Source organism: Thermobia domestica, chromosome 3, assembly GCF_964235325.1.
Source record: "Thermobia domestica chromosome 3, izTheDome1.hap1.1, whole genome shotgun sequence".
NCBI lineage: Eukaryota > Metazoa > Arthropoda > Insecta > Zygentoma > Lepismatidae > Thermobia > Thermobia domestica.
In genome coordinates, this window is record NC_137456.1 from 68580417 (window position 1) to 68604785 (window position 24369).

At 36.0% G+C, this 24369-nt stretch overlaps 1 protein-coding gene across 1 annotated transcript in view; it reads right to left on the reverse strand.

Moving 5' to 3' along the window:
* Positions 1 to 24369, reverse strand: part of Tsp5D (Tetraspanin 5D) — a 221402-nt gene that overhangs the window by 159564 nt on the left and 37469 nt on the right. The window contains exon 2 of the mRNA XM_081751041.1: positions 1817 to 1855. The gene's annotated coding sequence lies outside the window, so the exon portion shown is untranslated. The remainder of the gene's footprint in view (positions 1 to 1816; positions 1856 to 24369) is intronic.

Consider the following 24369-nt stretch of genomic DNA (forward strand, 5'->3'; position numbering starts at 1 on the left):
CTCACTCAATCAGTCTCAGAACTTATTTTACATATGGAGATTAAAAAATAAAATAAATTGCACTTATTTGTTAAGAAACACTTTTTTTTAAAATGTCTTATTTAAGAAAAGCAAGTGAATAACGGTTGGGGTGATGGAAATAGTCGGATAAGGTGTTAGGATGGTGAAAACGATCGGACAAAGAGTTCGACTGTTGTTCAGAAGAACACTTGAAATATGTTGTTACACAGTTAAGAGATTTTTGTAATATTAGTGAGTTGATAAATTTAGGTTGTTAGAAGTCGAGTTGAACTGTAATGGAGGTTACGCGGTACATTTATGATATCATGTATCTGTAGTCAGAAGCTGCATGTTGTACGGAAAAAATAACTAATATGAATAATTAGCGGCAAATACTGTCCTGCCCTGAAATCGTCATGATTGTGACAAACTATTGTATCATGTGAATGACTACCAAGTTAATATATATATATATATATATATATATATATATATATATATATATATATATATATATATATATATATATATATATATATACTAGCAGCGTTCACCCCGCTTCGCTGCGGTCACCCCGGAACGCAATAAACTTTGTTACTTAGATAATTTTTACTTTTTCGCTTTCAAGTGATATGATAAAAACCATAGAAGATTGCACTAATGTTAACATTATATCGCCTGTCATTTATGTTAACCCGCCCCGCTTCGCTGCGGTCACCCCAACCCGCCCCGCTTCGCTGCGGTCATCCCGGAACGCAATAAACTTTGTTACTTAGATAATTTTTACTTTTTCGCTTTCAAGTGATTTATAGCGCCTGACATTTATGTTAACCCGCCGAGTCACAGGGTCATGCGGGTTGCATATAAGTACGTTTATTTTTATATGATGAACTAATAACAAAGGATTTGTACGTATGGACACCTGAATGGTCAATTATCTCAAGACACTGGTAATTGAAAATTAAAGTGATATGATAAAAACCATCTAGGGTCCAAATCCTAACAACCCCCCAAAAATGAAAGAAATCGGTTCAACCGTATTAGCGTGATGAGCGGACAAAGGATTTTTTCTACGTATGAACACCTGATTGGTCAATTATCTCAAGACACTGCTAATTGAAAATTAAAGTGATATGATAAAAACCATCTAGGGTCCAAATCCTAACAACCCCCCAAAAATGAAAGAAATCGGTTCAGCCGTATTAGCGTGATGAGCGGACAAAGGATTTTGTGCGTTCTCTTTTATATATATATATATATATATATATATATATATATATATATATATATATATATATATATATATATATATATATATATATATATATATACGTTTAAAGATAGTCTATCAATAATGTGCTGTTCTCTTGTGATGCAGAGAACACAAATATTGTTAATAAAATGGATACGGCAATCTGTAGGTCCTATAACAAAATTCAAAGTTCAGTTCCCAAGTTCCCCAGTTCACAAGTTCAGACCCCCAACATACTTTTTGTCTTATAATAATTTCAGAAGACAATTGAATAAAGACGAGACGAGACAGAATTCTTTAAAGAGAAAGAGATACAGTTTCCGAAGCGAGATATCAATTTCGTGACATCTTTCCGAGGCGAAATAGACATTCCTATTCACACTGCTCCTGGATCGTATTGGCCTATTTGGAGTAGGAGAACATAACCTTATTGTTTCTTTAAATTGAAAGCCAAAACTAGAGAAGAAAATTTAATGTTTCATCTTTGCAGTGCTTCTTGTCTCGTATAAAAGGTATATTGTCAAATTAATTTACGTACAGAATATAATTAATACGTATACTTACCAATTTTATCCACAAACGTACACTAGGACATCGGGGAGCCTGTAAAATAGAAATAAAATATGAGTGTATAAGTTTGCTTGCAGTTTACATTTACATGCAACTGAAGTCAATATAATTCTAAATAACTAAAAAAAAAAAATCGCACTATTCAAGCGTATTTTGTGAGTATTTTGCGAGTAATTGAGTAAAGAGCAGAAATATTCAAACAGAATTATTGAGCTCGAGCCTGTGTGAGAAGAAGACCGGAAGCTCTATGGCAGAAATGTACAAACAGAATTATTGAGCTCGAGCCTGTGTGAGCGGCAGGCAGAAACCTCTAGCTTGAGGCTGTGTGAACAGCAAGTAGAAAACTCTCAAGACAGAAATGTACGAACAGAATTATTGAACTTGAGCATATATGAGTAGCAGGCAGAAAGCTTTAGCTTGAGTCTGTGTGAGCGACAGGTTGAAAGCTCTATGGCAGAAACGTTCAAACAGAATCATTGAGCTCGAGCCCTTGTGAGCGGCAGGTAGAGAGCTCTATGATAGAAATGTAGAAACAGAATTATTGAGCTCGATCCTGTGTGAGCGGCAGGCACAAAGCTCTAGCTTGAGCCTGTGTGAGAGAGAGGTATAGAAAGCTCTATGACAAAAATGTACAAACAAAATTGTTAAGCTGAAGCCTGTGTGAACGGCAGGCAAGAAGCTTAATAACTATATAGCAAGATAGAGCCCAAGCCCGAGTGAGCACGAGCCCCAATGGTAGCCTATTTCATTTTATTTTCCTCGTATAGCAGCAGGGAGAACAAGAAAGGAGATAACTACGAGCTTACGCTCGGTACCATTAATGAAAATGTTTCTTTTTGATTCTGCTCTTGATGTCAACAAAACCACACACACACACACACACACACACACACACACAAACACTCATACACATACATGCAAAATCGACCTCTTTAAAACCCATTGCAAGCAGAAGAGAATATCATTTTCTCAAGTAATCATATATTGTCCACATACGCATAGCAGGATTTTTCATGTGCTCGTAAGGTTGCCCTCATTCACATAGCGTGTTTCCTGGAATTGAATATTTGGTTCCATTTACGCGCCAGGAAAGCGTTTAAATTTATCTTCTTCTTTTTTTGAAGTCTATAAATAGACGTCATAAATTAGACTTACTCGTGAGTTTCTTGCTTGTTTCATTAACTCTTATATATACCTATACAAAAACCAGTGGCGGAACTACGATTTCGGGACTTTTCGGATCCGCAAGATTCAATACAAAAATTATTGTCTTCAGGTCCTTTCCTACTGTGAATTTCCTCCAGCATCCCGTATGATCAGATTTACATTTTCGTGTTTCGTTAAGACTAAAAAGAAAAAGAAAAGAAAGAAAGAAAAAGAAAAATCCTCAAAGTTTAAGCACAAATAACATGAACAAGTAAGTCACTATCTTTCTTCTTCTTTATCTTCTTCTAAAACTATTTCCCAGTTAAGTGGGATATATCTTCGGATCTCTGTCCTTCACCTGTTTCTGTCTTTTGCCATATCCACTGCGACACCACACTGCATCATACCTTTCTTCACACAATCTTTTTACTTCTTCTTTGGTCATCCTCGCGCTCGTTTCTCACTCACAAGGAAACCGATTCAAGTGTGACACGAAATTGTGGACGAGTTTATGCGCAAATGAAGTGTTTTTGTGTGCAATTAAACCCATTAGAGGGAAAAAACCCTCGATCTCAACCGTTCCGGAGATATTGAGGGGTAAGGGGGAAGCTGGTGCTGTGATATTTTGTAAATTTTCGGCTATGCTTCGAGTGAATATGTTTGAAAATTGCATTTAAATGTTAAGAAGGATGCACCAGAGCGAATAAAAGTGTTGTTAAATGTTGAGGTGAGTGGCGTAGCTTTTATCCGGGGCCGAAAATAGAAGAGGCTATGAGGGATAAAAAATGGCATTGACACGAAGAACAAAACTGTACGATATTACTTGCTATTATTCTTCATTCTATTTGACCTGATGATGCGTTTATTCGATTCAGCGTACCAAGAAATCTATACATACACATCTTACACGCCTATTTCAGGCAACAATGGAAATCCTTTATTTTCGCCTTCTCCCTCCAAAACGTTCTTCCCTTAGAATTTGTATGGACTCTTCAATTTTGTAACCCTCATGTCTTAAGGCGACATATTGTTAAAGTTTCGTGGATGAAGGAACTCTTTATTTTTAAAAGTCTCTTTTACTTGTACTAACGCTACATATTCAAAAAATTCGCAAAATATCGGAGCACTAGACTTCCCTTTATTCCTCTGTATCTCCGGAACGGTTGAGATCAAGGGCTTTTCCCTCTAATAGGTTTAATTGTACACAAAAACACTTCGTTTGCGGATAAACTCGTCCATAATTTCATGTCACACTTGAATCGGTTTCCTTGTTAGTTCCATAGCATCTACTCGTGAGCTTCGTATTCCCAAAGACGTTTTTAAATCCTAACATGCCCTCTACTTTCCTCCAGTTCTTCTACTACTGGTCTCATCTACATTTTATATTATATTAGGCCCATATATGTCTATGTGTGAAGTGAAGATCAAAATAGACGGTAGACGGGCACAGTGACTCAGTGGTAGAACACTTACGTCTAGTGCATGGTGTCCCTGATTCGATCCCCGTTCAAGGGTTGGCGTGTCTTTGGGTTTTCTCGGAGTATTCCGTTTCCTTCCACATTCTACCCGGCCAAGTAAGTTTGTGAGGGATATCATGTCCGAGGGTTTTCTCGGGGTACTCTCGTTTCCTCCCACTTTCCTATTCCAACAATTCTTCCATCATCATTCACTTGCCTTAATCATCGTCTCCTTTAGTCTAACGGGCATAATCGTGGGACGATAAACTGAAAGATTTCATTTAATTCCGTTTCAAAATCCAATGGAAGCGATGCAGGAATTCTCTTATTTGAGGAAGTTAAATAGTAAGTGATAATACGCACAAACAAGACAAGATCTAGGAAGAGTCAAGCGAAGAAGGCATTTGAATAAAAACCAATGCTTCTAGCCGAAGATATCGACAGTAAACTGAAGCAAATACTGATTAAGGCATATGCATGGAGTGTGGCGTTTTATGAATATGAGTCATGGACTCATAATTTCTTCATATCTCTATTTTGTTTATTTCCATGTTGATTTTTTTTATTATGACTTCATATATGCTAAGACATATTCTCTATCAAAACGAATCGAACAACACCTTTGTTTAAATCGTCTAAGTTTCGGCTGTAGAAGATAACCAATTAATATACATACATACATCTGTGAAACTCACTTTCCGCGTTGCCGTAGTTGGGTAATTCAAAGCAAAATCCCAATTTCCCTTGCTGAGAATTTATGTAAGTAGCAAGCCGCAATATTTGTGATACCTCACAGCCATTTTGATTATTTCATTCTTCATTATATATTGAAGTGATGTGAATAAAAGAAAATAACAGAAAATTAACTGAAGTAATCAAAAAATACAAATACAGAAAAAGAAATAAGAATACACAACGCCTTGCCACTCACTGTAGCTAGATTGAAGAAACTTATTGAAGAAACCTATCAGCAAGCCGGCTCCGGTATTACCGGCTGCGTGTGCATTCACGCATAAGAAAGCATTGCCGCAGACAAAACTGTAGCCGGAGCCGACACCGACATTGTCGGCGGCTAAGCCGACTGCATTTGCCGGTCCCGGGAGTTCCACTGGCTTTTTTGCCGGGTCGGAAAACGTGTGCAAGCTACCATTTGATTACATTGCCGCCGATTCCATCGCCGGCATTGTCGAAACTGGAACCGGCATTGCCAGGGACGTGTGCAAACGCAGTAAGAGAAGAAAAACGGGGAAGAGAAGCCTTCGAAATGTGGTGCTCTAAAAGGATTCTGAAATTTAGTTGGCTGGATAAGGTATCAAATGAAAAGTATTGGAAATGATAGGAGAAAATAGGAATATACTGAAGAACGTTTCAAGGAGATAGGATGATTAGACGCATTTTACGGTGTGGAGGAATCACTCTATTAACTATGAAGAGAATGGTAGAAAGAAAAATATGCAGAGGAGGACAACGATAGTAATATGAGCACCAAATATTACAAAATATAGGGAAGTTTTTCTTCCCTATTCATAGAAGTGAAATGGCTGAGAATGGAAACCTGCATCAAACCAATGAAGAGATTGTTGCCGCAAGAAGATGTTTATGAAAAAATAAAAATAAGATATAGTGTAAATACATTATTTATTAAAACTTCGTTTAATAGTTGGTTCATTGCAAAAGTAGCGAGAAGATCTGTTAGTTTCACTTTAGACTAATTTTCTTTATTAGTCATACACTCGACATTAAATTTTCTTTTTGTAAGGGAATTAAAAACCTTATATGATGTCCCTGGAAGCTTCACATCCAGTGACAAAAATAGAGAGAGATTTAAATATCTGTCTGTTCCTCTTTAATCTGAGGACAACAATGAAGAGAAAAACAATACGAGATTGAGGCATTGAAGATGAGTGAAGAAGGAAAATTTGAGGATAAGTGTGAATGAAGAAATGATATGCACTTAACTATGAAAATGAAGACGATAGAAGCATCAGAGAATAAGAATAAATACTAATAATAAATGACACAATTAACTGAGGATGAATAAGGATGTGACAAGCATCTGATGATAAGGTGAGGCAAGCATTTAGAGATTAGGAGAGTCACAGTACCTATAAGGCAAGTATTTGATGGTGAGGGTATTCAAGATAGAAAGGAAACGTGATTTTTAAACTGGAATGTCCAAGTTCTAGCTGTAAATTATGATCAGTTTCAAGGACATTTTGAAGCCAAAAATCATAAAAATTGCGCCTTGATTAGAACTCTTCTTCTAAATTTGAGAAACGCGACAACAATTTATTAATTAATTACATGCTGAACGAATAAGGTGACACATAGTACAGAGAAGTCAGTCCCGGACATCGGAATGACCGTGAAGCGTCCTGGACATCTTGTGGAAATCTATGTGTCTACTTATCAATGTTCTGGAAACGAGACTTCCTAAGGAACATTTCTGGGCTCTTTGCAGGACATCCAAAGAACTGTCCTACGACTGGCACATTGAGGTCCAAGGGAAATCCTGTGGATATTTCCATAACCTTTAAGGTTTGTAATGAGATCTTGAATGTCCCGAGACAATTACATTACAATAAAACTTATTGTGTTTTGTAGTGGCAATATATCAGTAATAAAATTTTCGCTTTTTTTTTTTTTTTTTTTTGGACAATATTTTGTTCTCAGAACGGAACCTTCCCGATTAATCAGGGCATACGCTCACCTTATGTTGGTAGGCATGTGCTACGTGCGATATGGAGCCACGTGTTTGCTAGAGGCAGTTATTAAAATATAGCGTCATGCAAGTAAATTATGAGTTTAAAACGTGCCTTAACAAAAGCAGCAGTTTGTTTACCTACCGTTCTCAGTTCAATCCACGTAGGTACTTTTATACTTGTGAATATAGTATCATTCTTTAAAAACACGTCTTTCATAATGACCTCAAGTTACCTATACGAAAATAATTCGGAGATGGAATGGAATCTTATAGTACGTAGCTCAATAGGAAGGAATGGAGGTGGAATTTGACTCGTAGGTTGTGCTAGCTAAATTTACGACTTCGGCTGTGTAAACAATTAATACTCATATACACTTGCATTCAACGCTATTCTGCTACGTTGATATTGAAGCAATTTTAGGCTTTTTATCGAGACTACGAAATTCAAATTAAATTATTGCATAAATATTTTGTAAAATAATATCTTCATGGCTAACGGTGATGTTAACAGTGGCTTTTTTCATATTCCACTTTCTGCTATTGAAACAATGATGTAAATTGAAGAATACTAGAGGTTACAAATCGCACCGCTAGCTGGCAGCATTCTCCAGTGGTTGACATCTACTGGACGACACTAAAACTTCTAGGCATGATCCTTTTTCTCTAGCAGAGTTCATTATTGGTTTGGTTTGTTAAAAGTTAACGTCCCGTTTCAGCACCGAGGGTATACGAGACGTAAACCTAAATTTACGGTAAAATCCGAACCACCGTAATGTTAAGCCTATCATACGTCCCATAAAAACGGTACAGTTCCGATTTGGACCCGAGTGTCCCATGTCCCCGTCGGGACATGGAAATGTCTCGTCAAATTTCTGCTGTCAATATCAATTTATCGACTGGGAACTCTGTTATTAGTGAATGAACAATAAGTTGTAACATGAAACAACGTGGAGCAAGTTAACACTACATCACTCTCCGATTTCATAGCGAGCAAACAAATAGACTAGACTCGCAGTGCAGAGTTGCAGCTGTTCGTTGGCAGTTAAGAGGATTTGAAATCTTCGATTAAGTGCACGAGCTGGCGCTATTTTTGATAACACATCACAAGTGAAGTGTTCCAATTTTTTTTATCAACAAATATGCCTAAACGGAAATCCATTTTTTCTTCAAATTTGAAGCGTATTCAGATGAAAAAAAAAAAAAATCATGTAAATGCAAAACGTTCATATGAGTTCTTCAGAAGCATAAAGTTTCCTTGAAATGGATTGTACTACAGATTGTTCGTTACTTCTTTGTATCCATTTCAAATAAAATGGAAATCCATTTCAAATAAAAGTTTGGTAAACATTTCTGCACAATACATCTTTGGTGAACAATGCAGTGCAAATGTTCACCAAAGATGCATTGTGTTGGAAAGTTTGGGGGTGGGGGGGATCGAAGATGTCCCATATTCTCATGAAAAAATATGGCAGGCTTACGTAATGCTCTCCTCCGGGAATCAAATCCGGAATCCTGTGCGCCAAAAACACAATGGTAGCCAATAGGTCAGCGATGAGGCAAGGGATTGCATTATACTGGTTAAATTATACAGGTGTAGATTTTGTTTTGATTTCTTTACAAGGAAATCTGAGTACTGATGAACAATGAAAATTAACTAAACACGAACACACACACACATACAGCTATACAAACATAAACATGTACAAACTCAGCTAAATATAAAATTACTATTCTCTATTTTTTTTTTCTTAAAGCGAAGTAGAGTGTATATACTATACCACGTGGCTTATTTTCTGTTTTGTTGTGTTGTGGAAGATCAGCAGAAACAACCGAGGCTTTCTTAACACCAACTTCCATCGCAAACGACTGAATCTTTTTTAAAATGCCTCTGAATGTAACTCGGTCAACGACCTTTTCTCTCTCCTTTTTTTCCCTTTCTTTCTTCTTTCTATTTGCTCCTTTCTTCGAAATGCTTTATTCTATTTCCCGTTTTCTTCTTTAGAAAAAAAGAAAAAAAGAAAAGAAAATGCATCTCTCTTTAATAGAGTACGATAGGATCGAACACTAAATACATCACACGTTGGGACTTCAAGGAGTTACGTCATTCGTTCTCTGTTTCTCTCTCTCTCACACACACACACAAAAAAAATCAAACTATATTTATTTAGCGGAACTTCCAAGCATCTTTTTTTTTTTTTTTTAAAAAAAAAAAAAGATGTTTGGTTTACCAAAATTTCTATGTATATTTACCCTGTCTGTCCGGGTGTCCCCTTGATGAATCACCATCAATTTTGACCAGGATGTAGAAGGTCTGAAGTTAGCAATCGAGTTTGTTGAAGTATATGATATTCAAGCCAGAAGTAATAGAAATCAATGATGCATGTGATATTCAAATGATAGAAATCAATGATGTATGTGATATTCAAGTGATAGAAATCAATGATGTATGTGATATACAAGTGATAGAAATCAATGATGTATGTGATATTCAAGTGATAGAAATCAATGGTGTATGTGATATTCAATTGATAGAAATCAATGGTGTATGTGATATTTAAGTGATAGAAATCAATGATGTATGTGATGTTCAAGTCATAGAAATCAATGATGTATGTGATAGAAATCAATGATGTATGTGATATTCAAGCTAGAAGTGATAGAAATCAATCATTTTCGTTTTTCACGTTGATCACTATAGTGCAAAAGCGGTAAAAGATACCGAGATGTGGTTTCCTGCAATCGATGAAGCGTCCCAAGCAGGGGCGCACTCATGTGAGCGTCGACCATGTCCGACTCCCCCCCCCCCCTGCTTTAAAACTTTCTAACTCAACATACGTTTCATTTACCCTGTCTGTCCGGGTGTTCCCCTGATGAATCACCATCAATTTTGACCAGGATGTAGAAGGTCTGAAGTTAGCAATCGAGTTTGTTGAAGTATATGATATTCAAGCCAGAAGTAATACAAATCAATGATGCATGTGATATTCAAATGATAGAAATCAAAGATGTATGTGATATTCAAGTGATAGAAATCAATGATGTACGTGATATTCAATTGACAGAAACCAATGATGTATGTGATATTCAAGCCAGAAGTGATAGAAATCAATGATGTATGTGATATTCAAGTGATAGAAGTCAATGATGTATGTGATATACAAGTGATAGAAATCAATGGTGTATGTGATATTTAAGTGATAGAAATCAATGATGTATGTGATGTTCAAGTCATAGAAATCAATGATGTATGTGATAGAAATCAATGATGTATGTGATATTCAAGCCAGAAGTGATAGAAATCAATCATTTTCGTTTTTCACGTTGATCACTATAGTGCAAAAGCGGTAATATATAGCGAGATGGTTTCCTGCAATCGATGAAGCGTCCCAAGCAGGGGTTCTAGCTTTTAACAGCAATAAAAATTTAGGTTTGTGATTTTTAAAAAGAATGGCTTTTAAATTTTAAAAACTCTACGTTTCACAGGATTTTATAAATGTTTCGCAGGGAATGTCATGGTGATTCAACGTATAGTACAGTCCGCATTGGAAGAAGGCGAAGAAAACTCTTCTTTTTTTTTTACCACAGCTAGGAGTGCGGGGGGGAAGAGTGAAATTGAGAAATCGTGTTTTCCTCCCTGTGTAGACTAAACATATCTCGACGGAAATAATTTATGAGCCACGAGCAGGAAGCTATGTTATCTCCAATTCGTTTTAACAAGTGGGCTATATACACAATTTGCCCTCTAACCCCCCACCCCTCACACCCACGAGCTCAAACTGCGCTGTTTGTTCCTCGTGTACAAATCCATGTGGTTCATTTTCCGGTGTGTGTGTGTGGATGGAATTCTTTTACGCAGAAGAGAGTAGAATCAAGAGTAGTAGGTTCGCTTACATTTCGAGATGGCAGCAACAAGCCTTTCCAAAGAAGAAATTCAAGAAGCCCTCTGGGAGGAGACCGACACAGAAGATGTAGATGATTTGGACGTTAGTGACAATGACGAACCAGACATCGAACCCGAGACATTGAGTGAAGACGATTCCGACAGCGACGACGAAACACGTCCAGACTACAGGCAGTGGATTCGACGGGACAGATCTAAACCTTCCCCTACACCTTTCCCTTTCACTTTGCAAGCTGGACCAAAGACCGACAGACTGACTGCATCCTCAAACCCCATTGACGCTTTTTGTCTATTTTGTGATGGTGATTTCTTCAACATGTTGTTGACAGAATCGAATAGGTATTATCAACAACATGTTGCAAGACACAAGCCATCCAAAATAGAGCCACCCATTACGCTGGAGGAACTGTATCGTTTTTTTGCTATCCACCTTAGTATGGGACACAACAGACGAGACAGGTACTCAGACTATTGGAATCGGTCCGGCATCATGTTCTCTCCTTGGTACGGCGAAAATCTTTCCAGAAATCGTTTCTTTCACATTTTACGCTTTCTTCACTTCTCTGACAATAGCAGACCACCTAACGTGAACGACCAGTCCTATGACCGCTTCTGGAAACTGAGGGACGTTTTCGAATATCTACGTGACAAATATGATAAACTGTACCAACCGACAGAAAACTTATCGCTTGACGAAGCCATGATTCTGTACAAAGGTAAAGTGATTTTCAAGCAATATATCCCGAAGAAACGCAAACGATTTGGGGTGAAACTCTACATGCTTTGTGATTCTAAGGGGTATGTTGTCGATCAGATCGTTTACCTTGGCAAAGATAAGACCAGACAGACAACAGAAATGACTTCAACACACGCATTGGTCATTGAACTGACACAGAAAGTTCAAGGAGTTGGCCATAAAATTTTTATGGACAACTTCTTTTCCTCTCCTGATCTTTTTGACGATCTTGCAACAAAGCGTACGCAATGTTGCGGGACCGTCAACAAGAACAGACGTTCGATGCCTGACGACTTCAAAGACCGCTTTTTCAAAACAACACGAGGGGACATACATGTACGGACCAGGGATGACTTATGTGCGGTTTGTTGGAGAGATAAACGAGACGTTTTTCTTCTGACAAACTTTCACAACTTTCCTGTCGACGGTAACTTCCTTGACGAACATAAAAACGCGATCAAGCCGCACATTGTTCTGGAATACAATAAACACATGGGTTACGTTGACAATGCTGACAAGATGACGAACACGTATAACGTGCGAAGACGGACAATGAAATGGACAAAGAAGGTTTTCTTCTACCTTCTTGACCAAACTATTTTAAACTCTTTCATTCTGTTACGTTTCTTTCGACCTTCCCCTGCCTTACGAGACTATAGACTACAACTGATTTACGAACTGGTGGCTCTGGGGACACCACCAGTTCCAGGACCGTCGCACATAATAAGTCGACCTCCACCTCTAAAAATACAAAGGTTGGAAGCTGCCAATTCTAAACATTGGCCCAAGAAAGTTCACGAATGCAAGGACTGTGTGGTGTGCTCCAATAGTAAAAAAAGGAAGAGATCAAATTATGTGTGCTCGGAGTGTAAGGTTCACCTGTGCGTTGATCCATGCTTCGGGGTGTACCACACGCGACAGTGACCCACGTGACCCTAAGGGACCTGAGTGCATTGTACACAAGCTGTGACCAGGCTGTTGGTAAGTACAAGTACTAACTTTCATTTATATTGCATAATTTTACTTCTTTGTCAATGTCTATAATAAAAAAAAGGCATTGGATTGTTACTGGAGATATGTGCAATGTTTCAGAAGAAATATTTATAGTGAAAATACTATTTGATTTTAAGACCTAAACCAAAAAGATTTCGCATTCGGAAGGATGTACGTACATTTTCAATACAATTCTTTACAAACAATATTGAAAAGAAGGGGGTTGGGGGTGTTTTCACCCCCAAATTTAGCATTTTTTTTAGATTTTTTTATCTTTGGCGCCCCGTGGCGCCCCCTGAGTTTCTACCAAGAATGTCAAAGGACTCAAACATTATACCAGGGACCTTCCTTAAGAATACAAAAGTGATTTCATAACTTAGTCGCATTTCGTAACGTCAGAAAAAAATGTTTTCTGGTACACTGCAATGACATAAATTTTACACATTTTTTTCGCATTTGCAAGGTGTCAGAAAATAATTTATAGAAACATTACTATTTCATTCTAAGACCTCAACCAAAAAGATTTCGCATTCGGAAGGATGTACGTACATTTTCAATGCAATTCTTTACAAACAAAATTGAAAAGAAGGGGGTTGGGGGTGTTTTCACCCCCAAATTTAGCATTTTTTTAAGATTTTTTTATCTTTGGCGCCCCGTGGCGCCCCCTGAGTTTCTACCAAGTATGTCAAAGGACTCAAACATTATACCAGGGACCTTCCTTAAGAATACAAAAGTGATTTCATAACTTAGTCGCATTTCGTAACGTCAGAAAAAAATGTTTTCTGGTACACTGCAATGACATAAATTTTACACATTTTTTTCGCATTTGCAAGGTGTCAGAAAATAATTTATAGAAACATTACTATTTCATTCTAAGACCTCAACCAAAAAGATTTCGCATTCGGAAGGATGTACGTACATTTTCAATGCAATTCTTTACAAACAAAATTGAAAAGAAGGGGGTTGGGGGTGTTTTCACCCCCAAATTTAGCATTTTTTTTAGATTTTTTTATCTTTGGCGCCCCGTGGCGCCCCCTGAGTTTCTACCAAGTATGTCAAAGGACTCAAACATTATACCAGGGACCTTCCTTAAGAATACAAAAGTGATTTCATAACTTAGTCGCATTTCGTAACGTCAGAAAAAAATGTTTTCTGGTACACTGCAATGACATAAATTTTACACATTTTTTTCGCATTTGCAAGGTGTCAGAAAATAATTTATAGAAACATTACTATTTCATTCTAAGACCTCAACCAAAAAGATTTCGCATTCGGAAGGATGTACGTACATTTTCAATGCAATTCGTTACAAACAAAATTGAAAAGAAGGGGGTTGGGGGTGTTTTCACCCCCAAATTTAGCATTTTTTCTAGATTTTTTTATCTTTGGCGCCCCGTGGCGCCCCCTGAGTCTCTACCAAGTATGTCAAAGGACTCAAACATTATACCAGGGACCTTCCTTATGAATACAAAAGTAATTTCATAACTTAGTCGCATTTCGTAACGTCAGAAAAAAATGTTTTCTGGTACACTGCAATGACATAAATTTTACACATTTTTTTCGCATTTGCAAGGTGTCAGAAAATAATTTATAGAAACATTACTATTTCATTCTAAGACCTCAACCAAAAAGATTTCGCATTCGGAAGGATGTACGTACATTTTCAATACAATTCTTTACAAACAAAATTGAAACGAAGGGAGTTGGGGGTGTTTTCACCCCAAATTTAGCATTTTTTCTAGATTTTTTGATCTTTGGCGCCCCGTGGCGCTGCTCGGTTTGTACCAAGTATCTCAAATGACCCCCAAAATTATAGCAGAGACCTTTGGCAACAAAATGCTTTTTACTTTATGTCTCTATACGCAATAGTAGTTATTTTAGAAGCTTTTCTTTCATACACTACAAACTGTTAAAAATCATTTAAATTTCCCGCGGTACGGAGAAGCGTACACCCTGCTGGCCGGCGGTAAAGTAAAGGTTAAGTGATAGAAATCAATGATGTATGTGATGTTCAAGTCATAGAAATCAATGATGTATGTGATAGAAATCAATGATGTATGTGATATTCAAGCCAGAAGTGATAGAAATCAATCATTTTCGTTTTTCACGTTGATCACTATAGTGCAAAAGCGGTAATATATAGCGAGATGGTTTCCTGCAATCGATGAAGCGTCCCAAGCAGGGGTGCACTCATGTGAGCGTCGACCATGTCCGACTCCCCCCCGAATAATACTTGTTCAGTACTTCATAGACGTAGTGGCTTGTAGTACTGGACCCTCCCTCAAAGCTTGGACCCTCCCAACAAAAATTTCTGGATGCGTTCCTGGTCTCAAGAATACATTTTAATCTTTACTAAAACCGGAAATAGTAGAAATGTACTACCACTTCCGGTTTTAATATTGATTCTCATACGACAAACAGTGCAAGAGGTAAGAGGCAATGTGTGTGTATATATATATGAGGTGTGTTCTAACAGTATTGAACCTTTGGTTGGCAAATATACATTTATTGATTTGAAAATCCGAAACATTAACCCCCTTCAAAGCAGTTTCCTTGGTAGCACACACACACACTTCTCTCAGCGCTCCCGCCATTTTTGGAAACACTTCTGGAACGCAGCTTTTGGAATGATGAACAACCGTGCCTTCGCATTCCACATTATGTCTTTTCTTGACTCAAATTGGGTCCCTTTTGGTGCCATTTTCAGCTTGGGAAATAACCGAAAGTCACAAGGACCCATGTCGGGAGAGTAGAGAACCCGACAACACACAGGGATGTTGTGTTTGACGATGAAAGCCTAAATCAAATTTCGCGGACACTCCCCTCATGCTAAAATTCTCGTTTAAAATTGAATGTACAGACCCTATAGAATGGTTTCCGCTTGGGTATCACTAAGCTTTTGGGAAAATTTGATGTAACATCGCTACAACACAGTTTTTTTTCTGTCATTTTCAAAAAAAAAAAAAAAAAAAAAAAAACGAAATCCGACGACCGCTCACTACACGTCTTCACTCTTGGGCCAACTGCCAGTGATTGGCAATTTCTGCTGGCGGAAAAAAAAAATTCACGACTGCGCATGAGTGTCCCCTCTACATCTACACTGAAAAAAGTCTCTTACACTGAATTGGTTTACGCGCGAAAAAATAAGGTTCGATACTTTATGAACATAACTTTTATATAACAGTATTCCTCTATTGAACCGGAAGTAATAAAGCTAGAGTAGCGCACGGAGACGATAATTTTTTCTTGTCTCATCTCGAAAACTTGTTGTAGAAAATGTTTTTTTATTATTAGGAACTTAAAACAGTTTCACTTGATTTTTTTTTAAAAAAAGGGCAATTTTTTGTTTCTTAAAAAGAAAGCATATTTTAACCCTTCCCTCTGAATTTCACAACAATCACCCATTGTTGTGTATGTATCACTTTCTTTTACAGTATGCTACACGTAAAAGGAAGGGGGAGGGAAAAGAGAAGAAATATTATTGTCATAGTTTGTCAAATTAACGCAGATATGTAAACTTTTACCGTTTTAGCTGCTAAGGTGTGGGAATTTTAGATTTTTTCTTTTTCTTTTTTTTTTAAATTGTTCTATAACTGTTTACAAACAAGCTCAACGTAACATGGAGTTTCTCAACAGGACACAGTATCTGAAGGAAAGTAACAACAATGAACATTGTTGTCCCCTTTTTTGGTGTTGTTTGATAGTTGTTAACTTTTATAAACAACATTCAAAAGGATTAATTAGTGTTAAGGATAAGTCTACAGGAAACTGCTTTGGACATAGAATTTTGTTCCCGCGAAATATGATTATCATTTTTTCCCCCCTAAGTATTTGTTAAGGAAGACATGTTAAGTTCTTGTGTCAAAAGCTTTTTTTTTTAAGTGAAAATTTAAGAGAAAAGCAAGTAAACTTTTCTTTTAAAAATATATATCATTATGTAATTTTCCTTTTCATTTAGGTTAAGGTAGGATTTTTTTTTTTTTTTTTTTTTTTTTTTACTTAATACAACTGTGAATACAACTTGTTCAAGAACATTATGTTGTTATAATATGAGTGTATAAAACATGACATAGTCCTATTCAGTTATTTTAATGTTTGTTGCATTAATGACAATGACACATACTAAAAGTCATGTAGAAGGAATGTCTAACCTAAATTATATCTTGTTTTCAGTTTTTGTTTTTTTGACCCCATTCTTTTTGACGGATGTAAAAATGGTTTAAGAACTAAACAATTATCTTTCTTACTCTTAAGTTTCTCTGTAAAGGAAAGAAGTTGAGAACCAGAGTTAGCCAAGTCTCTCTTCCCGTGATCCCAATTATTAAAATCTGTGTGGGTTTCTTTTTATATTTAGGGTTGCCAACTGTTGAAATTCCGTGTTGAAACTGCCAACTGTGAACATGTTTGATGCTTCATTTATAATTTCATGTTCGTATCGTACATGAAGTAAGAAAATTTTGTCTTAAAATGGGCCCCCCTCGAACTGCGGGGAGCTTCCCTGGGAGGGCAGTTGACCCTCCTAAACACCACAAGTTACGACCCTGCATTGAAGACTGTTAAAAGTGGTACGAGCGATTGAAAAGCGGCAAGAAGTCGGTTGAAAATGAGCAACAATCGAGATGTCCTTCGAAAAAAAAAAAAAACACACACACACAGATGAAAACGTGCAAAAAAAAAATGGCACAAATGATTTGTTCAAACGCGAATGACTATTCGAGAACTTTCCGAAGGACTAAACATCTTGTTTGGATCGTGAAAAGCATTTTATTCGCCGATTAAATTGGCAAATAAATGGCTTGCTTCTTCACCACGAAAACGCGCCGTGCCACACTTTGCTTTTGATACCTGAGTTTTTGGTCGAAAAAGTATTCCTGTCTGTCCATATTCTCTGTGCTCTCCAGATATAGTACCATCCGACTTATCGCTCTTCCCAAAAATTAAAACCATGATTAAAGTAAAACGTTTTGACACCATTCCTAACATTGAGAGGACCACGACAGGGCAGCTGAACGTTTTCTAAAAGAAGCCTTCCAGAAATGTTTCCAGTCATGGACTCAACGTTGGGATAAGTGCATTGCTAACCAAGGACAGTACTTTGAAGGAGATTAAATCAAATTCCATGTAAGCTTATTCCTTTGTTTCCTAATAAAATTATTCACCGTATCTTTTGAACACGCTTCGTCAACATGTTTTGCTATCTCATCATTTGAGCTTTATGTGGATCCATTTATGAAACTGAAAGTGCTTAAGTTCATAGTTGTGCATGGAGATCACTGAATATATTACGAGTATTATAAATATGGGTTTTACCATTTTACTTTAATAATCAGATTATAATCTCCTAATGTGATTGATCACCAAAATCTAACTTTTTTTTTTTTTTTTTTTTTTTAGCGAAACTTGCAACAAGATTTACATCAAACACGGGGGACATGATGGCTTAGTGGTAGAGCGTTTACTTCTGTTGCATGGGGTCCCTGCCTCGATCCCTAGCAAGTAAGTTTGTGGAGGACAACATCGTGTCCGGGAGTTTTCTCGGGATACTCCCGTCTCTTGCCGCATTCTCATTCCACCAATTCTTCCATCATCATTTTCTTGCCTTAATCATCCGTCTCCCTTCGTCTAAAGGACATAATCGTGGGACGTTAAACTAAATTCATAACATTTCATTTCATTTAACATTAAAGCTCATGGCTGTGCAGAACTGGTTTAAAATTCTATTAGTGCCTCTCATGGTAATGTCATTATCTCTCTTAAGGTTGGTTTAAAGGGACAAGTTTTGCCGATAGATGGCACTACAGTCTTCATATCTCTCCCATGTATTTTTTACCCTTCACGAAAATTTACAATTTCTCTTATAAATTTCAACCTAGAGACTTCAAATTTTTAGAAAAGGAACTTCATAACCTATTAAAGAGAACAATCTGTGCCGATTTTTTATTTTGAATTTTCTTCATTGTTGAAAATGGCTTGATTGTTGAAATGGATACCCAAACCTTTAACAATGCAACTGTTTTAACAGTGAAGAAAATTGTAAATAAAAAATCTGCACGGATTGTTCCCTTTAATTGGTTATGAAGTTCCTTCTCTAAAAATTTGAAGTCTCTATGTTGAAATTTATAAAAGAAATTGTAAATTTTCGTGAAAGGTAAAAAATACATGGGAGAGATACGAAGACTGTAGCGACATCTATCGACAAAACTTGTCCCTTTACACTAACCTTAAAACACATTATATTATTAATTCTCTTAAACTTCATAACACATACATTTGTTCTTTCCTGACGGGTAATAGGACTTGTAGTACGGAATATTGATCTCCCCTTCCTCTCCCAATAAAACTGATCCTGTTAGATATTTAATAACATTCACTAGCGGGTACACTCATGTCCAAAATTATTGTCACATGTCTATAAATATGTTGTTGTAGGAATATAATTTGATAACGAATTCGCCCGGTATTTCTTATGGTGTTAGTATGTGTGTAATTGGCAAAGACATGTAGCAAATTTCATGTCAAAAGAGCAGTAAATAAGAACAATAAAACAAAAATAAAACTTTCTTGTCCATTTAGCAACATTTTGTTTTACTCATTCTAATTTTCGTAATTTATAATTCTTTTCCTATGAAATATACCACAAATACACATTTCCCAATTATACACATAGTATCAGTATTAAAAGTACCTTGCAAAATCATTAGCAAATTATATTCTTACAAGAAGACAGTTATAGATGTGCAACAATCATTTTGAACATGAGTATACATGTTAACGTTTTAGGTTTCAGTGTGTGACATCCAGATTCAATCCCCGATGACATATGTTTCGAATCCCACGAACTGTGTCATATTGCAACGGATGACAAACTACAAAGTAACTGATTAACCTGTTAGATATTCAAATTAAGTTTCGTTTATGAAATACAATACCTTGATTTCCCACGTCAAAGTATTTAACCCCAAACGCTAGCCATAATAATAATACTTTACACTACACTCTCATGGCGGTCGTTACAAAATGCGTTAACAACGTATCGTCGTCCAAATGAGATATAACAATCTTTTAACCATCTTATTTCGTTTTACACACACACTAGAATACTTAACACTTGTTTTTTAGAATATCAGCTCTTGGGAAAGAAAGGTGATCCTTTAGATCTTGTGTGTTCTCTTTCATGAGGTATGAAAAAGATGTTTATCTTCCTTTGAGGTTTCCCATAGCCCTGTAACCCGTTGCGTGTAGTTTTAATTCTTATCCTTGTCTCTTACACACATGAAGATCTAACTCTTTTTCTTAATATGCGCTGTTGACCTTGGTAAAAGCTCTTTCTTATAAGGCATGTACTATATGCGTTATTATTATTATTTTATTATTATTATTATTATTATTATTATTATTATTATTATTATTATTATTATTATTATTATTATTATTATTATTATTATTATTTAGGGGGCCGCGATGGCTCAGTGGTAGAGCTTTCACCTCTGGTGCTTGGGGTCCCGGGTTCGATCCCAGCCCCTGCCAAGTGAACTTTGTGGTGGACAAACACCGTGTGCGTGGGTTTTCTCGGGGTTCTCTCGTTTCCTCCCACTTTTTTCATTCCACCATTTCATTCATTTCTCATAATCACCGTCTCCTTTAGCCTAACCGCCATAACCGTGGGACGTAAAACTCAAAGATTTCATTTTTTAATATTATTATTATTTATTCCAGTGCCGCGAACAGCTTTTTCGCAAAAAAAAAAAAAAAAAAAAAAAAACCACGTCGTATCAGAGCACTACATTCCAATGGAATAATAATGTTAATGATAATAATAGTAATAATAATAAAAAAGTAAACAGTAAAAAGAGAAACACTAATATAAAATACATTGTAGATAAAAGTCAGTTAAACAGAAATAATTCCTTGTCAACGCTGTAAAAATTATCAAGCTCTTGATTTATCTAAAAACAACGAAAAGCTGAGCAGCAGTCTTAAAATTATATTTTAGCTTAATGTTTGTAAACGCTATTGCTTAAGAACTATCAGTCAAATCTCATAAAATTTTCATTTGCTTAATACAGTTTACTCTAAAATGTGCTTAAAGAATCTTTTTTTTTTTTTTTTTTTTTGAAATTTTACATTTTCAATTCAGAGGAACTAAAATCGTTTTTTAAGTGTTTGTTTAATATTAGGTCTCACAAAGCGGTTACTAGAACTATAATATCACAATATTATACAATGTTATTATCATTTAAACGGGAAAGAATTGTCTAAGGATGAGATATACCAACCGATAAATATTGCGCTGAACAAAAAGATGCTATGTACGTAAAAACATGTAGTTTTTAGACTTTAAGTACGACTGACTATAAGTAACATCCTGCAACAAATATATATTTTATAATATTTTCTGTATGAGTGTTACATTTATACATACTTTCCATATGAAACAAAGAATTGTATATAGGCGGTCAGGATCTGACGTACAAATGTACGTATATAACATACGTATACATATGTAATATACGGAAGACTGTTATATGTAAGACACCCTGCAGCGGCATAATGTAACATTTAATCGGGAAAAAACAGTACGTATGTAGCATATGGATAACGTATGCTCCGTACAGATTTTCGTAGCAAACATATGGATCCGTATGTTTCTACGTACAATATGCCGCTGTCCGGATAACGGATTTTTCTCAATGTATCTGTAAAAAAAATAAAAAAAAACTCATGCCTAGTTTCTGAGAACATGGATTAAAACTAATTTCTTTGTAAACGTAAAAATATTTCTTTGACACTATACGAGAATCATGCCACTTATTGATCTATGAATCTAAATACTGAGATATTCTTTCATTAAGCTCTTCATTATGGCAAAAGGAAAACCTCAACATGTAGTATGGTTAATAAGTTATAGCCTAAAACTGTATTTATCTCTTAAAATTCAAATTTCTCTCTAACTGAAATATTGTCCGAATACAAGAAATTACACTATGTGACAACGTCGTAGATATAGAACCATAAAGTTAGGGTGCCAACTGGCCGATTTTTCACCGGCTTGGCCGGAAATATTGATGTTATTGTGATTAAAACTTGTGACCGGTACAAACTTGTTCCAAGCCCCTTTATGACCACTTTTTTTTTTTTTTTTCAAATATGTATCTAGTTCGAAACAATTTCATCTAGTTCAAGGTATAGATTTAAAAAAGTAACTTTCATTCCATCAAAGTCAAAAATGTCACTTTTCACTATCTATCAACTATTAATCACGTCGAAAGTGGCCTGAAATAAGGAGATGCGTTGTCAACATTATTATTCAACTTTGTCCTGGAATACGCTATAAGGAAAATCAAAGATAGCAACCAGGGCCTAAAGTTGAACGGCATTCACCAGATTATGGCATATGCTGATGTAAATTTAATAGGGGATGATAGGAGAATAATAGAAAGAAATGTAGAGATCTTATTAAACGATTTCAGGGACATGGGTTTAGAAGTAAATGCAGAGAAAACTAAATACATGGAAGTGTGTCGGGACCGTAATACAGCACATTATAGATGCGTTAAAATATTAAATAATTCTTTTGATAAAGTGGATAGTTTCAAATATCTAGGATCAATATTAACAGACGAAAATCATATTCACGAAGAAATTAAATGTCGATTAAAGCAGGGAATTCATGTTATTATTCAGTTCAAAATCTCTTGTCGTCGCTAATTCTGTCGAGGAATTAGAAGCTTAAAATATATAAAACGATAATCATGCCTGTTGTTCTGTATGGTTGCGAAACATGGTCGTTTACTCTGGAAGAAGAACATAGACTGAAAGTATTTGAGAACAAGATCCTGAGACGAATATTCGGACCCAAGAGAAATGCGAATGGGGAATGGCGGAAATTTCATAACGAGGAACTACATAATTTATACGGTTTACCAAACATTATTAGGGCCATCAAGTCTAGGAGGCTTAGGTGGGCAGGTCATGTAGCTAGGATGGAAGAAAATAGAAACGCTTTCAAAGTCTTGACTGGAAGACCAATCGGAAAACGACCATTAGCAGATGGGAGAACAATATTAAGGTGGATCTCGCAGAGATAGGAATACAAAGTAGAAATTGGATCCAATTGGCTAAGGATAGAAGTCAGTGGAGAGCTTTTGTGAAAGCGGCATTAAACCTCCGGATTCCATAAGCCATAGAGTTAGTTAGTTAGTTAGTTATCAACGATTAATATATATTCTTCATCAGTTTAGATAATTTTAAAGTGATAACTGGGACTGTATCAGGAAAAATTTTAAATTAACTTGTAAGGAATTTTATACATTTATTGAGAGTGAAAATGGACTTCTTAAAGCAATTTCCTGTAGTTGAAGTATAAAGAATAAATTTCATTTTCTAAATCCAAAATTGTCACGTAAAGATTAATAGATAGTTTTGTTCATTCATTTCGATAATTTTAAAGAAGTGGCAGTTAATGGTAACTACAATAAAATGATCCAAGCCAATTTCAGTTTCTCATTTATAGCCCAATGTATCTATTAAGGTTATTAGTGAATGTACTAATGATATACAGAATACAGGCGCTAATGCATTTTTCTTCACGATAGTATATTTCTTTTTCTATGGATAGGTCCGAACAGAGATACTTCATACTTAGACCTATATCATAGGGAATTTTGAGGGGGTGACGGTTTTTTTATTTTCCAGAGTTGGCAACCGTACAAAGAAAAGATCTACCAATCCATCAAATAGTTACCTATATTCTTTCCAGATGGCAGTTAAAGTTGATAGTCGTTGACACTAGCACTATTTTATTAGCGTAACTGGTTGATGGATTCATAGAGTAATACAAATGGTTCCAAGTTAATCGGTGACGTTGCCACATAGTGAAATTTTGGTTCCCCATAGCGGCTGAACGAGACCTCGGAGGGTATATCATTATATAGTATTTTATTTGCGCTTTATTTTGACTTGAAGAATAGCGCTGTTTTCTGTGGGCGCCATTTTTAGCGCACCCGATATATATAGTCGATAGATCAACATCGAGATAAAGAAAATAACGAGCATATTATTATTATTATTATTATTATTATTATTATTATTATTATTATTATTATTATTATTATTATTATTATTATTATTATTATTATGATAAATCGGAATTCAAAGTGTGCGAAAAACACTTTTGCATGCTAAAGATCTGTTATTCGTGCAACAGTTCCACAATCTCTTCAAAGCTCTTTTCCCCACATCTATCGTCCTATATTTCCACCGAGACGTGTAGCAATACTTTTTTCTCTGAGTGAACCAAAACACAGCTGGTCTGCTCTCAAATCACAACACAACTCAAGCGTCTGTTATTGTATTTGAGCATAGACAGACGTGTGTGTGCGTTTCCCAACAACCATCTCCCGTTATCGCATCTTCGTCATCACCCACTTACGTTATCTTCTTTTCTCACCTCCGCCTCTTTCTTTTTTCTTATTTCTCCTATTCTCCCACTCCACTAATAGTACATCGCTCAACCCAGTTTTCTGTGTATACGTTTTTTTTTTTAAATACATTTTTGAGATGCTATTTTCTTCACACATATAGTGTATAAAAGCAAACTTTCAACACAAG